Source organism: Aythya fuligula, chromosome 7 (genome assembly GCF_009819795.1).
Source record: "Aythya fuligula isolate bAytFul2 chromosome 7, bAytFul2.pri, whole genome shotgun sequence".
NCBI lineage: Eukaryota > Metazoa > Chordata > Aves > Anseriformes > Anatidae > Aythya > Aythya fuligula.
In genome coordinates, this window is record NC_045565.1 from 25,984,648 (window position 1) to 26,007,743 (window position 23,096).

Genomic DNA, 23,096 nt, shown 5'->3' on the forward strand with positions numbered 1-23,096 from the left:
ACCTTCTTATAGCTAAAAATTAGCAGTATGTATTGCATAGCAGACTATGAGAAATGTAGAGGGTTGTCAAGGGTCTGTGGTCCCAATGGCTCATAACTCAATTAAACTACTTTCATGAATATGATCATTTTAATTTTATACTTAGGATGAACAATGGGATATGTAAAGGACACACAGGAACAAGTGGCAAAATTAAAATAAAATAAAATAAAATAAAATAAAATAAAATAAAATAAAATAAAATAAAATAAAATAAAATAAAATAAAATAAACAACAACAACAAACAGATTCTCCAGACTGCAGTTTTTGGTAATGTATGGGAAGGCATGGCAGACACAGCTGCCACATTTTTGGAGGATAGACTTGCCTAGGTATCCTCCATGGGCCATTCTGTTGATCACCATTTTTTAATTTTACTCTTTAGAAGCAGTTACAAGGAGTTTCAGGGTGGTGTGGACAGAGAAGGAAACAGATTTCTTTGCTGGATAAGTTCAGACATTCACTGTACATGCATGATGCTTGAACAGTAAGGTATGTGCATGGTGGTTCCCTGCCCCAGGAGGTGGTCACTCTGCAGTGCCAGAGCTATGTATGATCACCCTCAGCTGTGCTCATCTCAAGCTCCTGCCACTTGGGAACATTCCCCACTGCAGGGAGAGGGAAGCTGGATTATTGCCTCCTAAGGTGAGCATAGTCACTAGTTTTGCAACACTACATGGATAAAGCTGATGGGCAGCTCTGGTATGATCATCCTCACATCTTCATGCACAGTAAGTGCAACTAGTGGGATTCACTTTGGTCATTTGATACCTGATATGTAGAAAACAGCAAAAGTATTCAAAACTGCCACCTCCCATATCAAAGAAATGGTGTCCAATTTTCAGCCATCTGAACCTCCATGATGTAAAGCCATTAGAAGACCTTAGGGCACAGATTAGTTTTATTATGTATGTGTTAACTACCAGTCATTGTGAAGATCCAATTAAAGCCCCCGGGCACAACCACAGCACTAATAATTGTTTTGCTTTACTGCAAGGTTGCATTTAATTTCCAGATGAAGATCTGGCACAGATCTGCTAAATTCAGTCTGTTACTGATTTGCTGGTGAGCACTAAACATCAGAATCTGGTCATTGGTCCTCTGCTTCTTAGGAGCAAAATGCTGAAATAGTAAGAAGCAGGAAACCTGCGTGAATGCTTTCTGTTCCAGGAGGCTATGAAACAGATGGCATGGTTATAGCATCATTTTCCTCTGCAATAAAGGTTTTGCTTTAATTCTGTAAGTACAGCTCATCTATCTCATACAAGGGGATCCTGGAGGCTTTGTCAGTTTTCTGTGTCTGTTTAGGGACAAGACAGAAAAGTTGTTTTCTTGCCATGGAAAATAAATGTGCTGCTGAACAGCAAAACAAGAAAGAAAAAAGAAAAAAAAAAAAAGAGACATATTATAACCAAGGAAACAATGATTTTTCATGCAGGAGAGGAAGCAAAGCATAAAACAGGTTGTATGGTGAAGCAGGGCAGGCAGAGCCCCATCTTGTGGCAGAAAGTCTGATTCATGTTCCTCTGGCTGTGTATGAGTCACCATGTCCCAGTGACAATGTTTTGGGACACTGCTCTGTGCAGCTGGCCTTTAAATATTTAAATGTACTGGATTACAAGAAAGATGCCTGCTCTTTGCCAAGCAGCTGCTTATAAACGGCTTTCTAAATTGCAAGTCTAGACTGCACTAGCATAATCCAGAAGAGAAGAGGAGGAATTGTGTAATTAACTTTTTCCCTTTATCACACACGAAAAAGAAACCCTTTGTGCTAGCAATGCAGGGGTAGTTCCAAGTTTAGAAAGGAACTAAAGTGACTCTGAGACTTTTGGTGTTTGTGCAATCCACGAGTATGCTGTAGTCTGGAGGAGGAATCCAGCTCTGTGCTGGCTGCTGGTAGCTTTCTTGCTGAGGAGAATTTCACCAGTTCTTCCTTGCATCCACTCTGGATGTCAAAGTAACCGTTTCTCCAGGTAATTTCATATTTCCAAACAGTCACCCTACTCAGCTGACTGCAGGTAGAGAGAAGACCATCAGTCAGTGAACAGGAATTGTTATTTCAGGATCTTCATGGTCCCAGAGCTGTAGAAAGCTCTTTTTTTTTTTTTTTTTTCTGTGCCCAGGGCACCTCTGTGAGGATTTTTCAATGTAAATACATCCCGAGCCATCTCCTCCTCATGTTGAGGAGGACAGGAGCACAGGAGCAGAGAACCTGTAACTAAGAGAGTATCTGTCATATCTGTGGAACTGTGAAAAAGAGATTAGAGATATTCACCTTTTTTTTTTTTTTTTTTCCTTTTTTTTTTTCCTAACAAAGATCCAGCTCTTTAAGAGGTTTTGGCACATTGCATCATTCAAACAGGAGATGAACCCTGAAATTAGAATTAGGTTCCTAAATCAAGTTCTGAAGTTTAGTGACTGGGGACTTCCCAAACATAAAGATGGATTTGTCTGAGTATAGCATATCTGTGAAAAAGTCTGCTTTGGGTGTCCAGAAAAGACTGGAAATCACTACAAAGGTCTCTCTTGAGCCTTCTATTGCTTTCTCATCTCAGTTAATGAGCATTTATACATGGAGAACACATCCTTTCATGTGATTTGGTTATTTTTGCATCTAACTATGAAGTAAAATGAATACAGAAAAGTTGCAGACTTTTTTCTGTGTACTCACAAGGTTACTTGAAAGTGGGCACTTTCATTATGAAATTGGACCCAAACTTATAGATTTTCTGAGTTCATCTGGGTGTCCTTTCTTGAGAAGAACTTCTGTGAAAACAGAGCAATGAAATATGTTGCCAATTTATATTTCTAGCTGATATGTGATTCTGTGGTGGCTCAATTCTGCTTTGCTATCAGAGCGGATAGCAAAAGGCTAATTTGAAAGCTTCACCTTCCATGAAGACCTTCACTCACTGTGACTATGGCCGTAGGTTGCTGCTTACAGCCTCTGCCATGTGGCTTCTTCATGTTCTTACATGTTCTCTTTAAGCTGGCATCACTGAGTTGAATGGCAATTTATTGGTGAATTGGTAAATGGGATTATGGACCTGCCATGGAAAAAAGTATAATACTCTTATATTAGGACTTCTATTCTTAATAAAATAGTCTCAAATACTTTATGCAGAAATGTTCTGTGATGAAGACAGTAACCATTGTACCCTATACACATCAGATGGGTATGTATCAACCCTATTACTATTTTTTTTTTCTTCTTAGATGTCTTTAAAGGATGTCAGGTTCAGCTATACTACATACGTTACAAGCAAGACTTGAGGTAAAGCATCTGGCCTAAGGAACTTCAGTGAGTGCAAGAGCAAATAAAAACAAGATGAAATTCATGAGCAGAACAAGGGAAAGAGTCCAGATATTTTAGCTAGTAGTGTTATGCTTCATACACTGGGCCACACTCACTTTGCTTTCCTCTGAACTATTCTTTTTCTGCCCTATTGATTTTTTTGTTTTCCCCCATCTGCAAAAGATGGTGGACCCATAAAAGAAATTACTAGAAAAAAAAAAAAAAAAAAAAAAAGTCAAAAGGAAAAGGCTGTAATTTATGATGGAACAAGTTGATAAAAATACTGTAAGGCATACACTGGAAGACCATGCAGCACTGCAGAATCTTTTGATTTACAGCATGATTGCTACAGTGGAGAGAGGTAGGGTTTGAGCATGCCAGAACTTTATTTACTACACAAAGTATGCTGGCACCTTTTCTTTGATTCTAGAGAAGTGTGAACTTCTGTCCTAGTAACTTCAGGGTACACAGATGTGGCTTCACTGCTGGAAAATACAAGCACATTGTCAACAGGGAGAGCAGACAATGGACGTTTCCTTGCTTGTGGAAGAATATGGCAATGTTTTTATTTTTGTTCAGTATTTTTCAGTTTTCTATTTCCTATTAACAGACTCTTAAAAAATGCTTCACAAAGGATTATTTTCAAAAGGTCAGAAAGTGGTATTAGTCAAGGTTCTTTTACTGAGCATCCTTTGAAGACTATTTTTCTACCGTAAACAAAAATTTTAGAGATCCCTAATTGGCAATTAAATAGCTCTTGTGGACATCACTATTTTATTTTATTTTTATTTTATTTTTAAAAGACATTTTGTACAAAAACATGATATGGGCAAAAAGTTGCAACTTGTTTTTGCTGATGCTTTGGATAAATTTGTTCTCAGTGTATTTCAAATATGTTATTTGCAAATCTCTTTACCCAGTACTCCATTCTGACTGCAGCTAAATAATATTCTTTACTGAATAAATTCATTATATTTCTCCCCAGCTATTCATCATATATGTTGAGTTCTGATATTCAGTTTTTGGTTTGTATTTTGTTCCGTTTTGCAATGAATTTACTTAAGAGTTTTAGTCAAGCAAAGGTCTTGCAATTTATGGGGACCAAGTCTTTCACTGGAGGAACATATTAGACCACTGTAAACTCTGATTGCCAAGGCAGAGCTGGGAATAATCTCCAATGGATGTCCATAACCAAATCTAAAAAATGATAGGTTTCACTTTTTATAATAAACTTCAGTCAAACAGAAAACTTAAGAAAGCAGAACTTCTCTGCCTCTCCAGGTCTCACTTTCTCCTGAGCCCCTTAGCCTTCTATGCACATCCTGTAATCTAGAGGTAATATTTTTTCTTATTTCTCAGTCCTTCCCCATGTCTTTTCAAAAATTATTTCTTGTCTTTTGTCTATGCCCCTCTGCTCCTGTCTGTCTTCATTCCTAACCATGTGACTAAACACTTTTAATTTATTCACCAGGGATCAGTTTAACATTGCTCCTTTCTGTAATTCACACTGTATCTTGCCTACTGTTGAATGTTGTTTAATTCTGTAAAGCTTTCCATGTAACAAGCTGCTATGCACTATGTCATCTTGTATTGGCATCTTGAATCTTTAATAAAGTTGTTCTCAAATAATGTTTCAATAAACGAAATGTACCTGCTGAGATGAGATTCTGCATATTAAGATGATGAGCAATGGCATTTAATGGGATAGAAGATACAGACAAAAGGAGGGATAGGGTATCTTGGAGAAAAAAGTAAGAACCCCTCCCAATATATTTCTGCATTCAGAGATTACAGTGTTTTTTTTTTGTTGTTGTTGTTTTGTTTTGTTGTTTTTTTTTTTGTTTTGTTTTTTTTTTTGTTGTTGTTGTTTTTTTTTTTTTTTTTTTTTTTTTTTCTTCTGAGATTTCTCCCACAGAATTGTCAAATTTAATTATTTAGAACACATATCCAATAATGCACTAAGACTAATTCCCTGGGAAACTGTCAAACATGTGAAAAGGAGTGGTGAGAAAAGCCCTGGAGGGATTTTGGTTAGCATGACTGCAATTCAGAAAAAAGATGTGTGCACCCATTCTAAGGGCTTGCATATAAGCATATACATGAAGACATGCACACGTTTATATATGCATATATACTGACTTGCGTATTAAACAGAAACAGAGTTCTTAGGAAGAAATGAAAAATGTGGATAACAACTGTCTATTTTTAGGCAGAAAATCAGAATATTTCATTTCTAACTCTATAATTGATACAGACAGCTGATGAGAAGATTACTATTGACTTATCTAAAATGAAAGAGGAAGGGTTTATTTTCCGTGACGATTCATTATGCTATAGAAAATCAGGTCCCTAGTTGTGCGCAAGTACCCAGATACAAATAAAAATCAATACGAAATAGTTATATTCACCTTCTTATGAATCTGAGCCTGAACACCTGATCCAAGACCCATTTGTTGGTCTCAACAGGACTGGGAACAGGACCTGTCCAGAAGATGCTCTGAACAGATTTGAGGTCAAGGTCTGCTGCTCACTGGAGGGAAGGTAATGTGCTAAAGCATTAGTGCACTCAGCTCCCTGGCAGCTTCCTGATGTCCCCCAGGACACTCAGAGCTTCAGAGCTGTGAATGAGCAGCTGAAACATTTGAGCAAGGGAATCAGGCAGAGTTAACCAGCTAGAGAAGGACAAAGTCCAAACTGGAAATAACTGAAAAGAAATAGGAATGTGGTTGCAGTACAGGTAACATAAATCAACCTAAGAGTAGCCACAGGATGGATAAAGGAAGAATTTGTAACTATGAGACCAAATTAGCAACTCTAGTCTGGATACTTCTACTGACCCTTGGTTCCTTGTTCATGGATTAGCACTGATTCGCCTCAGAAAGATGTGGGAGGGACACCACAGTAGAACTGTTCTGAAGGAGCTCTTGATATATCAAAAAAAAAAAAAAAAAAAAAAAAAAAACACAGTGAGGGGAGTTTCCTAAAAGTCAGTGAGGGACAAACACTCATCTGAATGACCTCAAGGAAACTAGAAGGATGGAGAAAGGAACCAAGGAATTTTCTAATTTCTATTCTGCTTTCAAAGGGCACAAAAAAAGTATTTGGTGAAGGGGGGCTTTCAAAGAGCAGAACCCAAAAAAAACGTCTATGAGCCTTTTCTCTGGCTTGCCCACTCCTCTAATACTGATGAGATTTTCATCCACACGGAGCTATCAAGATGGATGGAGAAAGGAAGGGCAAAGGTAGACATAAATTTAATGTCTAAGTGCACTCTGAGATTTTTAAGTCCACAAGACATTGTGAAGCCTATTCATTAACTGGCATGCTTAATTAGCCCCTGGCTCCCCCCCCCCCCTTTTTTTTTTCTTTTTAAACTTTGGATTGTCAGACACAGACCACATTATTTATTAATTATTATTATTTATTTTGGTCAATTACTTTTGGGGCTGCTTAGACATGCTTTGTGCATGTGTGTGCATGTGCACAAGATCACTTGATGTGTCTGGATGCCCTGCATGTTCTATGCCACACACTCACAGAGCCTGTCTTAAGGAAGAATAAAGCTTGGACAATCAACACAGATAGTAATAGCTTCTGCTAATGGTGGTGATTTGGGGAACAACCAGGAACTAAATCAGGCACATTTAATTTTTTGTCATTATAAAATATTGTGTCTGGTCACCTGCTTTACCCAGGAGTAACCTGAAAACTAGAACTGGGGAGAAGCGATTAATATTATGCTTCTCAGGTGTTGAATAAGTCTCTCCGGGGAACAACAATTTCTAATATTCAGAATAAAATTAGAGCTTGTGAGAGCTCTGCCACCCAGTATTAAAACACTTTCACTCCCTAAATATTCCTTGATTTTACCATTTCTGTGAGTAGCTGAGAATGGATGGTAATTCCCCTGAAAAGAAACCTTAATAGAATATTTAAAATTGCAATGCACCCTTTCTGCTCCAGTTTTGAACTTGAGAGTAGCTCAATATTGCAAGATCGCTTCTGGGATGATACATACGTGGCTCCTACTGAATCACTGCTGATCCTGTAATGCATCATCTGCTGTCATTCCAGATCTGCTCCCTCATGCTTACAGTAGTTCTATAGAACCGTAGGACCTACTGCCTCAACCTATTGCATCCTAATAGCACCACAGCTCAAAGAGCCAAATCTTGCTGTTACAGCCCCAAGATAAGGCCAGGTTTTCAACCTGGCCACATGTTTGACCACATGGTCTCAGACTAGTCAGAGAAACCTGCCAGCAGGTTTCAAAGGAAGAAAATACATTTCTTTTCTGTCTTGAGGCATGAACAGGGAGCTCCTGAGATATCACAGAAGGGGAAAAAAATATATGGTCCACCCTGATATGAAACAATTCCTGAAGGGGTTACTATGGACAGGGCTACTGTTGACCTGGGCAATATGATAGATTGCACCAAACTACCCATATCATCCCATGGAAGATGCACAGACATTTCCTCTTACGCATAATTTTCAAATCATTCATCTAAACATGGAATATACTGCAGGGCAAGGGCTGAGGTCTTGCTAATTTTCCTAAGCTGTTTTTGCTTAGCAAAACAAAAGCTGGCAAAATTTAAATATGTTGTTTGCTTGACATAAGCTAATTACTCTGAGGGTCTGATGATATATCGAAGCTATCCTCTTAGTTTGACAGACTGTAATGAATATCTGTTGGTTTACAAAAAGAAAATGAAGACATGATGTTTTTACTCAGAAAGTGTAGGCTGTTTTTTTTATAATTACAGAGACCTGTGGAGCCAGGTTGTAGTAGCCATAAGACCAAGTAACACAAGTGCTGAGGTAAGCATGACAAAAGTGCTCTGGGTAACCAGTAAGAGTTATATCCTAATGTGATAGCCTGCATGATTAAGAGATGTTTAGAAAGTGAATATGTAAAAGAGCCACAATAAAGTATGAAAGGCAAGTCTGAGGGGGTGGCTTTATGGCATTTTCCACAGGACAATATTTCTAGGTGTCACTGCACCCCGCATCTGGCAGGTCATGTTTAGATAAACAAGGCACAGAACTGCTTTGATGTTGGCAATATGCAGGAATTTTAACTCTGCTTCTTGACTTCTGCTTCAGCAAGTCTGTGACTTTCTCTAATAATCTTTGCATGACTGATCAGAAGCAAACATTACAGAGATAAGGGGTGGCAGCTGTGGTGCTTAATTTCAGCATTATCTGACATTTGTCACCCACATCTCCCATACCATGAGCTATTGATACACCAGAGGATTCTTCTCTGTCAATGACTGCGTGTTGCCAAAGCATGCTTGCATGGGGTTCAAATCTCCCTTTCAGTTCCACTGTTAGGAGCGAGACATTTAACTCTCTGTCTTAAGTGATACTGTCATTAAGAGAACAATTAACAGAAGCAATCCTGTCCTTTCCTGTGCAGTGAAAAGTGTTTTCACCCAGATAGCCTTTCTAAGGGGAGAGGCACAGAAGAGGGAAGAAGGACAGGATTCCCTATGGAGCTAAAAACGGGCTATAATAAAGCACCATGCCACCTGAGACCATCTGTGAAGTTAAGAAGGGAGTCCCAGACTGGAAGCTACTCTCAGTGAAAGGACAAGCCTGATCCCAAAACCAGCAAAGCACAGTGAGAAGGGGGAGAAATGTATAACTAGTGATGGCTTAGCCAGGCAGAGCTTGCACCTGCAAGAGATCGTTTATGATTTGGTTGCAGATTCTCTGGCAAAATAAGTGAATTTAAACACTTCTGAAATAGTTGTTCAGGTATCATGAGTTTCAAGGGAGTCTGAAGGCAGTGTAAAATGAGGTGTTGCAAGCTAAAAGCAGCTGTTGCTCTAATTTATACCTCAGGGCCTTTTTGCTGCTCAATGTATGTTGAAATGGAGTAGGCCTAAAGGGAAAGTAAATTCATCTTATTTGTGCCCTCAGTTTAGGCTGTTCTGCCAGAATGCAACAGATACACTGAACATATTTTCCTAGGAATTTCCTTCTGCTGATTCCCTCAAAATATCATTTTTTATTATTGCTTTAGCTATGGTGTATAGTTGACTTTTATTGCCTAGAGTATGTGAACGTGCAATGAGACTCATTTGGTCTCCCAACATCTATGTAGAACCAGTTAGTTTTCCAAAAGAGAAATGGATTCCTAAATTCCTCTGAAATGAAATATCTGTGGTTTTTGTTTGTTTGTTTGTTTGTTTGTTTTCTGATTCCCACCAAAATGGATGGGAACAAAATTATTTTATAAAGCTCTCTAATGACTTGTAAGAGCTGGGGATAGAGTAGGGAATTGACCTAGGCTTCAAGGACAGCCAGGAACATGTTAAAAAGTGGAAAACATTTTCATCATGTACTAGTGGCTTTATAAGTGCATGAGCCAAGCACATGTGCAACTGGCAAAATTAGACTGTGCTACTTCATTATAGAATCTTTGGTGCAATTAAACATTTACCCTTTATATCCCATCTTTCTTTGAGATTGTATATTGCATTCACATTCTGTGTTGACTATATTTTAACTTGTGATTCAAAGTAGTTCTGCTTATGAATCAGTTACTGCATTATGCTGGGATTATATCAAGGATGCTGGAATACTCCACTCACATTGCAAAATTCAAAGGCTTTATTAATATTTTGCAGTATTTTTGCATATGTCTTGTTACGCATATAACTAGATTCCTGTTTAGCATATGTATCAGTGACATGCAGTGTGAAGGATACAAATTTAGTTATAGAAATACAGCTGTATCCAGTACCTTCCAAAAATAGCTACCTATTCTTTACCTTCTTCAAAAGTAACAATTCTGAAAGCTGTCAATCTACATGACATTTTCTAAATCTAAGTTGAAAATTGCTAGTAAAGCTAGTCATAGGAAATGTGATAAAACTATAGACCATGGTAATATTTTTGATTCCACTGAAATTGAGGTACTTTGACTTAGTTTAATTTCCTTTTTAAAGAAGAAAGAATAAGATTCTCAGCATGTATATGTCTATTTAGAATTTGTGAAGTTAAACATCTTTTTTCATTTGGAAGTCACAACTTACCCACTATAATTTTTTTTTATTATTATTTATTTTTATTTTTTCTTTCCTATAGGGAAACATATAACATTTCAAATAGAAACAAAAGTCAAAGATTTGTATTTTTTTTGGAATGAAATGTATCTGAAGACCCCAAGTAATCCACCTTTGTTCTTCTAGACCATCAGATAGAACTCTTCCTGGAAAATTTAAAAATTTTTAGATGTTCTCCCCCCTGGAATGAAGCCAGTTCCAGTGACTACAGTTCCAGTCACAATAGTAGCTTTTAGCTCCCTGCTTTTTCTCTTGAATGACTATCTGGCTTTCAAACTTTTTATTTTTGGTAATATAATTTACCTTACTTCACAGATCTTGTTTCAGTAAGCACAGTTAGAATTTCATCCCTTTACTCTCAGGGTTTCTGTGACTTAAAGATCACAATAATACTGCAAGGCATTTCTTGGCCTGATCTAATCAGTTGAAAGTACTTTGCAGAGGCAGAGCCAGTGGACTCAATTGGCCATGAGATTTGACTTCTGTGGGTTAAACCTAATGATTTTGTCTAACTGCCTTCTGACCCCAGCCAGTGTTCCACATCGCACTGCATCCTGCCCATTCACAGCAAGAGGCAGTTTGAATTTTTGTATCTAGCTAATAGTTTTTTTAGAGTTCAGATCATATTCTGATCTGTGTGACTATTTAGAGAAGTTTGAAAGGAAGCAGCATTCTAGCTTTGGGGGACATGCTTCTTACCTCTGTGCTTTTGACTTTTCCTTTTGTTATTTCTTATTTTCCTGACAATAATACTATCAATATCAAGTTAAAGGGAATTCCCTGGCTGAAATTGTCTTTTCACAGACTTCTTATCTGTCTAAACAGTCATCTGCCCAGAGCTCAGATCCTGCCTTAAAGTTTTATAACAGTTGTTTTTATCAGATACTTTAGAGATTTTTTTGGAACATTCTTCCCCTTCTTCATTAAAGAAGACTGATTTTCATGAAAACTCCATAACACTGTTCATACCCCAGAGTCCCTTTGTAGCTGTACAGTTAGCCTGGGATCCACTGCTAAAACAAAAGGTGCTGAAGAGAATAAAGGACTCTTCAATACAGAGGCAGAGCAGCTGAGCTGCTTCACCTTGTGTTTAATGTCAAGTTGCACCCCCCGGTTTTCTCCCTGAGTCTGTACCTTTTCCACTAAAGACATCAGTGCTTATAGCATGGTGCTTATACCTTTCTCTTATGTGATTTTGGACTCTCAAGATCTTCACAGTCCTGGCTAAGTAATGCACACCTTTACCCCCATATATACTAATCAAATGGACTACATCTATTAGTCCATAACAATTTGTTTCTGGTAACAGCCCCTGACACAAAATCTCTTGGATGTGTATATAACCCTGTTTGCAATCCACTCCTTGCTACCTGTCCTTTATCACCTGCACATCAACCATGCTTTTCTTTTGTACTATCTCTCCTCCAGAGAGTAAGACTTCAGAAAAGAAACATGACTAAAACATCTCTCATTGAATTTTAGAGCAGTGTTTTAATATATCACACCCTGAGTATTTTGTTAAACCCTTCTAAACAGTTTGTGGAAGAAGCGACAAAAGAGAGTTCAAGCCTACTGCTCCCATCACTGTTTGGCTGCTAAAACAACAGCTTCTCCTCTCACTTCACTTTAGTTTTGTTAGTGATATTAGTCACCTCAAGAGGCAAGCACAAAGTGTGCTGGAGTGTTGCTGCCTGGCTCATAGTGTGTAAGCACTCTCTGCTCTATCCAACAAGAATATGACAGGAGTCACCTAAACATTTTACATTCATTTACTTTCAAGCACAGAGCAATTACTGAGAAGGTATTCACAATGAACACAAATAATTCATTTCCTTAAGCTTCTGCAAATAATTAAATAGAATTGTAATTTAACCAATTTGACTGTATCACACCGTTTTTTGCTGGCTTAAATTGACTCAGATCTTTTTGTTCAGTGAAACTATGCTAATTTATATTTTTTGGAGAATACGGTCCCATCTTTTTATTGTGCTAAGGTTATCTATATTGTTGAATGTCATCTACTGCAAAGATCATTTAGTGTGTATGGAAGTCAGCTCAGGGACAACTTGTCAGATCATATTATTCCTGTCTGTTGTGGTGAAATACAATCAGAAATGCAGAAATCATCTCTCTTTCAGGAAGGTGAAAGAGCAGTGCAGAAGAGAGGAGACATGCTAATACACCTAAAAGATGTCATTTTTCCTGAAAAGCATGTTTTGCAAGAATGTGATTTTAAGAGTGATACATCTTAATACATATTTAACATTTTTTTTTCCTCTGCCCTCAACATTTTAATGGAAAAAATAATAAAAATATTTTATAAAATATTTTATTAAAATCCAGTCCTATTAAAATTTCACTAATGTAGAAAGCATAGGTATTTTAAGCCCTATTCCTTATCCCACATCTTAGATTTCTGTGTTCTAACTATACACAATAATAATACATGATTACTGTAGCTAACCAGGTCAACGAAAAATTGGAATATTGCAGTCATATTCATAACTAATCTTTTCTAGTAGAGGCATTTTTGGTAAAAGAGGTTAACAGTTCAAGTTTGAATAAAACAAGGTAAAGATTTACAAATTAACTTAATGAACAATTTTGCAAGCTGACACAAATAGCAAAAATATCAATTACAGATACAATATACAAGGGATATATTGTACTTTTTCTCCTACATTTCCTGTCTCTGGGTAACATTTTCAAGACGGTATGAAGGTAAGTGGATTGAGGTCATCTGAAGAAAAGATACACTTAAATAGAAAAACCATCATATCAGGTATGTGAATCCTCCGTTTTTCATTTTCTCAACTCTATTAAATTGATTTCTGGCCTTGCTTGAGTCTTTCCTACCCAAGGGGGAGGGGTCTTGCAGTTTCAGGGACTCAACTTCCCATTCAATTTATAAATGAGGCTGACATTTTTAGCAGGAAAATCAACATGAATACATACAAATGGAGTAGTTCCTTCAGAAATAAGACAACAATGAGAAAATGTAACAGAGGAGTTATGTATAGTCCATCAAAAATTAGCGTGGGAAATAGTTTTTAAGGTTGAATGTTGCTTTGTGTCTCTCAGATGGACAGTTCCTTTGTCCTTTGTTATTTCTGCAATCAACACTGAATTACTATCAGAAACTGAGGCTGTTAGATAACCCTGACGCCAGGACCCAGCCCCGTAGATGATAGATAGAGACTACTTCAGTTGCTGTAAAAAATAGGCCCTTTCAATTTAGTACTTTTCTGTATGTGAGAAGTGTCTTTCTTTTTTCCTCCTCTGTGGCTAAAAAACATTTGTTCACAGACAGAAAGAACTTATCTTGGGAAGACCAATGTTTTCTGCTCTCATCTAGCCATCCTAACCACTCTGATGGAGCCTCTGCTTCTCTCAATGCTTAGATGGTTAATCGGCCTATGCACTAAAAAGCTAAAATAGCTGTTTATTTTCAAATAATCATACATAAACAACAATGTTCCTACAGCATCAGAGCCAAGGGAAAGTAAGTTTGAAGGGGCCAGCTGCCTATGCACTTATTCGTGAATCAAAAACTTGGATCTCTGGGGCTCAAAATATCAAGTACATGCTGATATTTCATTCACAATGACATGCTTTGGCCCACAAGGAAACATTTTTCTTTTCCAAAAACATCCCATATTCCTGATAAATCAAGGGCTAGACTTCTAAAAAGGGCAAATATCCCCCGCTTAAGTGACATTTCCTCTGGTGGGTCCTACTCAGGTCAGTTCTGGTCCCTCCTAAAGAAATCTTGATCTCTTCCCAGTAGTGCCAGGTATCAGAGTCTAAAATCACATCTTTAGCAGGATTGAATGGAAGCTGTGAAAAGCCTCCCAGCTACAAAGCAGCAGATTTGTTTTTTAAAGGGAGAAGCACAGAGAATCCCAAGGTTTGTTAGCAAGGACCTGATATTTTCCATCCTTCTGCCTGAGGGGAAGATGCAATCATCTGGCACATGTTTACAGGGCATGAAATAACAACTTGGCTGTGACATTTCAGGTCAGAAATGTTCCACTCTTGAGCTTTGAAGACATGGGGGGGAGAACTGTGCATGTATATGTATGTACTGGCTATTTTCTCCTGTTCTTAGGATTTGCTATAACTGTATCAGCACCTGCTGAATGAAAAACTGAATTCTTCCTGCCACTTGAATGACAAAGCTGCCAAAATGGTGATGAATATTTCTTTCAAGGCAGATAAAGTAATCTCTCAGTACTGGTCACCACCGAGTCTCCAGGAAACCTTCAAATGCAATTTTCCCTGTGTAGGTTTGTATTTATTTCTATTTTCAATGAATTGCATCAGTGTGAAACTGTCCAAAGAGGACACATAAGGAAAGAAAGAAAGAGAAAGACTTAACTGGTGTGTTTCTGATTGACTGTGGAGTTCAGTACTGTGCAGTGAGCTGCTTTATCAATTAAGTTCATCCCTTTCTTAGGGATTGGGACAACCCTGGAGGGAAAGCAACTTTTGCTAAGCAATATATAGGACATTGAAATTACCATGACTGATTTGGATTGGATCTTTGACACAGGTGAGACAGAGTATATCACAGCCTACAGTAAATCTGGTCCTGGCATTGATTTAATAATAAATGAGGTTAGAGTTTTTATCCTACTTGGTTATTTGACACACATGCTCACTCTCTTGCTCTCCCCACCCCCCACCCCCCATTGCATTCACCAGCTCTCAAGTTTCCTTCCCCTCAAGGAGATCACATTATCAGCAATGGGACCTAGGTATCCCTCAGTGGGTGTCCCCCAGTATTGATCTGCCTTCATCTTCCTGATCTCCATGACCTCCCCCGTATCTTACATCTTTCCTCCAGTCATGATCTTCACCTTCTTCTTTGTGCCCCTGCTTTCACTTTCCAAAACCAATGCTATTTGGGAACCCTTCTTTGAGCACCCTCCTCTTTTCCAGCCCCCCAAGTCCCCTGTTATCATAGTCTAAATAGTTTACATGCAGAAGCACAATGCACAAGCAGCCTCCTAGTAGCTGGTTCTGTCTTGCATCTGTTTATTGACTGCAGGACTTGGGATGCAATTCTTTGTTTAGTCCAGGAGTTATCAAAATTTACATCCAGCCTAAACTGACTGCAGCTAGCAAGTAGCAGGCTCGTGCTCAAGAATTCAAAAGGTCAGTTTTGGTCATTCCCTACATACATGTATACCCAATTATCATCCACCCATTAGCATTTACTGCTTATTTTATTTTTATTTTATTGCCTGTAACAAGTTCAGTTGGTGGAAATCAAGGTACAAAAATCCAATCTGGAGGTGGGAAAGTGCCTTTTTTTTTTTTTTCCTTGCATGAATATTTGTGTTGCTGTTTTACAACAGAAACATTATTTCGCTCATTAAAATCTTGTGCACAGTATTGTTTGAGTATCATATAAACCCTTCATATAAAGGAGATTTACTACTTTTCCTCTTCAGTTTGCTTATTTAGCTCAAGTCCTGTGTGATTGCTCTAATGCAAGGGTTTACCACTGAGGGCAATTTGAAATGCAATGCTTGCTACTCTCCCAGCAATGAGGCCACCTCAATGAATCCCCAGCTGGAACCTGTTTGAGTGCTCTGCCCCATTTCATATGGATAGAAAAAATAACATTGAAGGCAGAGAACAGACTGAAAGAGAGGGACATTTTACAAACTTCCCAAGTAACCTTGTCAGAAAGATGAAATGTTTTATTCTCTCACTCCTTTTCAATTTTCTCAGGTTCTGATATCTTCCTGTTGCCAACATTTATTATATTTTATTTTTTTTTGGATGGTGTAATGAACCACAAAAACACAATGGCAGAAAGATTTGGAATTTAATGTTTGCATATCTTTTTTAAAATTTCAGTAACTTTTGCCTGCCCATCTGTCTTGTGTGTCCTTCTCTCCCTTTACCCAGTATCCCCCTGAATACATTTCTTCCACAGTCTGTTTCACAGATTTGATAGAAAGAATTACAATGAATCTGAATGGGTCATTTGCTTTTTACTGCATATCACTAGCTGAATGAATCTTTAGGAAAATAATCATAGAAAATTATGAAGTAATAATGCTTAAAAGACAGCTATATGTGTAAGTGAACACAGACCTGAATTCCCCTAATGCATTCTCTTTGGTCAAAGGTATTCCTAACCACCTTAGCTGTTTGCACCTGAACATAATCAGCTTTTACTATATTGCCTGCCTAGACAAGCTTCAGGTGAGAGTGGACTCAGCTGAGCAGCATAAGCTAATCTCTGATTGCCTATCTGATAATAGTCTCATGAAAGTGAAGTCATTTCACAATGATAGGAACTGAGATTTCAGGTCAGTTGATGTATGGTATCTCTTTCTTCCTTCTTGTGAATTCTTTGTTCCTGGAATAGCAGTCAGGATAATAGATGCACAGAAGAAAAGCATTAGAAGAGAAGGTGCTGGCACATTGGGAATCATAGTGTGGTTTTCCTTTTGGAGAGGTACACAAGGGACAAGAACGGTGAGTTCATTAAGAATCTCTTTCCTCCTTCTCCTTGTGCAACAGACCTGTGAAATGTGCTGGGGGGGAAGGAGGGACTGTTGGCTTCTGTTTGGACAAGCTTCTGTTTATTATGATTAATAAAACACATTGACCTGAGAGCTTTAGTTGAACTTGTATGGCAAAATAGGGACATCGAGCCACAGTGTCTGTTGTTTGAGACTTCCCTGGTTCTCTGAAGTACCACAGAAGGCTAAAGCCAGCCCTTTGTGTCTGGAGGTGTCCTTACATCACACTTCTGTAGTCAATATATATGTTAGTTGGTGCTTCTACTATATCCCGTGGAGTGAGGATCATCCCTACAGTTATCCCAACCCCATGGTGGCTGAAGTTGCTTTACTCATTTCTAAATAAAGCAACATCTGGATTGAGAAGCTGGAAAATATGAGTAACTGTCACTGCACAACCATAGTGAAGTGCAATAAATAAAGCTCTTTGTCTCCCTCCAATGGATAATTACTGTCAGCATTTACAGCTGAGTGCAATATCCTTGCTCCACTTCCACCGTGGGTGAAGTGTTAGTGACTGGCCTTTTTGTCACGGAGTCAGTGGCCTAAACTTTTAGATCCAAAGGTTTGGAGTTACAACTTTGGAGCCAATCTGGAAGGAAGATTTATATGCCCCTAATGCTTTAGCACAAGGTGTTTAGTTGCTGGGTCTAAGACAATGGGGCAGAACAGAAGGATCTCTGATACATAGCCACATGTAAGGTTGCTGCTGTTCTGTAAACTCATCAAAAAATAGGTGGTGCATACATCTGGGATGTAGAAATTTCCATATCTCTTCTCTGATGAAAGAAAACATTGGGGTTTTGTAACGTTTGCTAGCAGCCAGAAGCTGGCTTTTAGCTCTGAACAAAATAATATTCATCAGTATAACTCTCCCCTTGTGCTGTGGCACTGGGGCTGTCCTGCAGCAGGCTGGCCTGTCGGTGCTGACTCCCACAGTACCCTTGAGCTTTGCAATGGTTTGGTGCTCTGCTGTCTGACCTTTGTGTATGTGTGATGTAAGATCAAAGCCTGCAGAAATATCGCCACAGGCAGAAACAAAGGTTTGATGCAGCTCTGGCTGTTCTGAACTAGAGAAGGGCAGATTGTGAATCAGTGCAGAGAGGTGCTGCGGGAGGAATGGGACACCGAGGGGAACAGGATTGGTCTCTGTCTCTGCTGCTGACTTATGCTAGCAGGCCAGGCTAAGGTAAAGATCCTTTCCACACAGATAAGGAAAAAAAAAAGTATTATCAAAAAAAAAAACCAACACACATCCATATAAAAATGCTATCGAAGGTGCATTTAAAAATATATACATTTTTTTTGAAAGATAAGGTTTGCCTGGAGGTAGCCTGCCTTTTTTTTGTAGCCAGCATCCCTGTGTCTTATCCCCTTCATGGCCCAAGTGGCTGGTTGAATGAGGGAAGAGAGGAGAAGAAAGGGATCAGCTATGTCTCAAGGCCACAGCTGAACTTGACCTTGTGCTATTAAATTCACAGGAAGTCCTAGCAACAGTTCTGCTGCTGCATCTCTCTGCCCAAACAGACAGGAGTAAATGTCATCATTAGCATGTGCCAGCCAGGAAGTCAAGGTGGTAACAGGAAGAATACCAGCAGAGCTGGGGGGGGGGAAAAGCTGGTGCCTGTGGAGTCTCATGAATGATCTGCTCATCCTAGCTCTGACCCAACAACTCCTCTGCCTAAGGTTCTTGTTCCTGTTGTGTGTGAGTAACAGAACCCGTGAGGCTGGAACTGCATCACTGGCTGAAGTCTGCAAAGCTTCATGGTGCAAGAGAAAGCAGTGATGAATGAGTGATGGATCCTTCAACAGTACAGTTTGTTGCTGTTTTTGGGGAGGAAAATTCAAGGTGTGATGAAAAAACACATCCTTTTCCACATTTACATGTATATGGAGAAAAACCTCATACTATAGATCTCATAATATCAAGTTCCTCTTGTAAAATTACTGGCATCCTTAGTCATTCACAAGAATTATAAATCTGAACTGAAATCACAAGGAAGAACTATTTGTTTCTTAAAGAAATGTGCGCACATATATGGATATACCTACATGTAAGATGTACCAGTAAAATCCAGCTGCTTATTAAATATGATGATTTCTCCAAAGATAACCTTTATCCATTCCACAATGCATATAACAGGACAATACAGTTACAGACTGTACAAAACAGGCATGCAATGAACTACAACAGAGTTGGCTTTGGTATCCTTGTGCATGGCTGATATTGGAAACTTGCATTCCTTTCAACTCTTACAGTCAGTGGGGTGTAACTGGGAACAGAAAGTTCATGCAGTGGAGAAGGTTGGCTTTTCCAAAGCAGTCTGGTATTCTGATATCCATTATGGGGAAGAATCTGTGAATATTAATGAACTGAAAAAGCATGACCTGATACAAAGCCCAGGAGAACTTCCTTACTAGGAAATCATTCTTCAAGGAAAAGATATTAGGAAATCTGAACTAAGAGTTGATAAGAATGTTTTCTTTCAATTCTTTTAAAGTCAAGCTACTTCAGAAAGAGGATTGCTGGTTTGTTTACCTTTGTGTAAGTAAAGCTTCCCTGACACAGGTCATGCTCAAAGGAAGTCAGACTCTACGTTATCTCCCAGACTACATTAGCAACCAAATGAATAAAGAATCCATGAACTGACTCATATGCTTACTCCAGATTGAATTGCAATTTTCTCTTTGCTTGTCTCTCCATTGCCAGAATTAAAAGACACTTGACTACCCTGTTGCACAGCTGGCAAAGCAGTAGAGAGCCACAAGCAAAGAACACCTTGAGATCCAAATCCCAAAGCTGCTTCTTCCACTACACAGATCTGCTAATCCTAATGAAATGGTGTGTCCAAAGGGAGATGAATAGGAAAAAATTACAGTGGCAGAATTAAAGGCTTAGTCCATGCTTGCAGTTGCAATTATAATTTGCACTTTTGGAGTACAAGATGTCTGCACAGTGGGACAATAGTGTTGTGCAATACAACCTGATGCCATGAAAACTGATCAGCTCCCTTCAGGGTAGCTTATCATTTTAAGGAGTTTATTCTTACAGCAAACACTTATTCTTACTGCACCACTGGTAATGGACAACAAAGAGTTGTTATGGCTGATTGATTCCTCTCACACTTCTGCCAATCAGATTTGTGTGTTCCTAGCACCCTGTACCAAGCAAAGACTGTTATAAAGGGTTTACACTAGTAACAGAGAATCACAGAGGTCTCTTCCAACCTAAATGATTCTAAGATCATCTAGTCCAATCCCAGTATGTTAACAATATCACCACCAAGTTTTTGTTCCAACTTATAATTACAAGGTTGGAAGTTACTACCAACATCTGGCTGTCACAGGCTGAATTATTATTATTATTATTATTATTTTTTCTGCAATGTGCATTGCTATTTATCCTCTGAAAGGAAGTGAAAAGCCTTGATGATGTTTTTCTTCATCAGTGAGCAGTAAAACTGTTAACGCCTTACCAGGATGTATGAACATATTTTTTTTTTTTTTTTTTTTCAAACTGAATTTCTCTGAGACAAAGCAAACCTTATTTCAGCCATAATGCTCTCTCAACCAACCCCTGTGATTTAAAAAAAAAAAAAAAAAAAAAAAAAAAAAAAAAAAAAACACAAAAACACCATAACAAAACCCTTTCCTTTCATCACCTTGGAATAACACAACTGCATTGTTACAAGATCACTATATCACTTATTGCTTCTTGACATTCCCAAAATAAGATATAGGAAAGCTATTATAACCAGAACTTACTGTACCCAGCACTTCAGTTCTTACTGTAGGGCCTTGTGACTTCATCTAGTGGTAGTTGTCTCTGTCCCCAGTGCTAGCTAAGACAGCAGTCATTTTATGGTAATGACTCATCTCCAAAGAGAAGTGATAGAGACTTCATTACCATTGGAAAATGCTAATTTTCTATATGCAAACCACTTCATTGAAACATGCTGCCTCTTATGTCAGAACTGAAAGAACTTCAGAAACTGAAATAAAATCACAAAACAGGGTCAAAACATTCTATTTCTGGCATTTTAAGTGGAATGACTTGATCTTTCATTCCTTTTGGTTCCTTATTTATTTACTTATTTATAGGAAAACATAAACCAAGCCTGAAGGATAAGTCTGACCCATGTCAAAAAGGAATTTTTCCTATCCCTAATTTTTTTCCATCACAATTTAAGTGGCGAGTTTTTTTTCTAAGTATTAGCTTTGTAAATTCAAACTTGGTAGATTAACTGCAAAATAAATTAAAAATAACAATATTTCAGACCTATGTTCACCAAAACTTGGACCTGAAACAGGCAACTATTCCAGGGATGGGTTATTTTTCCCTTTTAATTAGACTTTGGAACAAAGTAACTTTTAAGTTTTTCTTGTTTCTGCACACCTATGTTAAATTTCCTATCAATTTGTCTCTGAAGCAGCAAGGAAAAATGAATATGTTCTTTCAAACATTTAACCATCTGTATGTATGAGAGAATGGCAATTGTCCAGAAGACAATGCTGCATAACACTTATTTTAAAATAAAAAGTTCATCTTTTCGTTTGCAAGATTAAAAATCTCTTGATTCTATGGAAATGAACCCTTTCATCCATGGCATACATGCCAAAAATAGGTATTTCAGCACAATATTGAGTTCAAGTCCTGCTTGGGTCATTGTGATATTGGTGATGATTATATTCATTTAGCAAAGCAACCCTTTGATGATATCCAGACTTTAGACTGGCAGTGAGGTGATATTTTCAGACAGGTGGGAGAAGCCGGGCTAAAGAAAGAAACAGGAAGGCAAAACTCTTTTCAAGTAATGACTTATTAACACTGGAAGCCTCCCATAAGGGAAGGTTGTTGCATGATGCTTTGTGCACACAAAGATGCAGTTACAGCTATTATCTTGTCCCTGAGCGATTGGAACAGAACTGTGCCATTTTCTGTTTGCAGCAGCACTTTGCAGAAACAGCAGCACAGCACCTCAGATCATAAAGCACTTTGCAGACACTAAATCACAAAACATGCAAGTGCAGAAAGTGCTTTATCACTGCTTTCTTGGCATGCAAATTAGGGAGCCATTGAGTCCATGTCTAATGTATCTGTAGCTACATTCATTAAAGCAATTCATGATGAAGTTAGACTTGTTGATTCTGAATGATGGGATACCAGCAGAAGAACCAGGGAAGATCTCTTGGCCAGTAATGACAGGGGTCCAATGGTCAGTATTGAATTGCTCTGGGGCCAAGGGGTTGCAATACACTCGTCGTATTGCTGTGGCTGTGGCAGACTGCCTGGCCAGACTAATGTGATTCTCCCTGCATAGGATCAAGAGCATTCAGGAGGACACAGTTGTTGGTGCAGAAATCAGCCTTCAAAACCGTTTGAAATCCAAATGACAGCATTGCAGGACTGTGACAAAAATGTGATCTTCCAGACAGTCAAAGAAGACAGGGCTGTGTGGACAGTTAGACCTAGGAGTAACTCAGAACTTGGGAGGGAGCCATCCTGAGACAAGTAAGAGGATGAGGTAAGGTTGTCCTAGGAAAGTACTATCAAGTTCAAGCTCACCAGCTGTCAGGAACTGGATGCAAGTCTTCTGAACTAAAATCCAATCCCTGAGTCCCTAGACCACACTTGTAGGTCAGAATGAAAGCTAAGTCTAGATCTGATGTCTAAACTCCTTAAAATGCAGAAAATGACTGAATTATGCATCTTATCCATAAACAACACCTGCTCCTTTCACACAGGAATCCAAGTATATAAAGTCCGGCTTCCTAAACACTAGGATAATGCTCAGGGCCAAAATGTTGACATGATGTGTTTATAAAAGCAGTTGGGACACAAATTTTGTGTGTCCCACTGCTTTTACAAACATATCGTGTCAACATTTTGAACAAGACCATTTCTTTTTTCTTATTCATTTTATTTTTTAAAATTTTAATTTAATAATATTATTATTTTTTTAATTTTCCCTGAAAGATGATTTCTGAATTCAATCTACTGCCCCAATCAGATAGGCTGATTTAATGCCTGACAAACTGTACAGCATATAAAAGTCATCATACTTCAGAACATTAAGGAAAACTAAGTCTGTAGTATGAGGATGAGTGTCTAGCCTGCTATGGAGCAATGTATATCATAT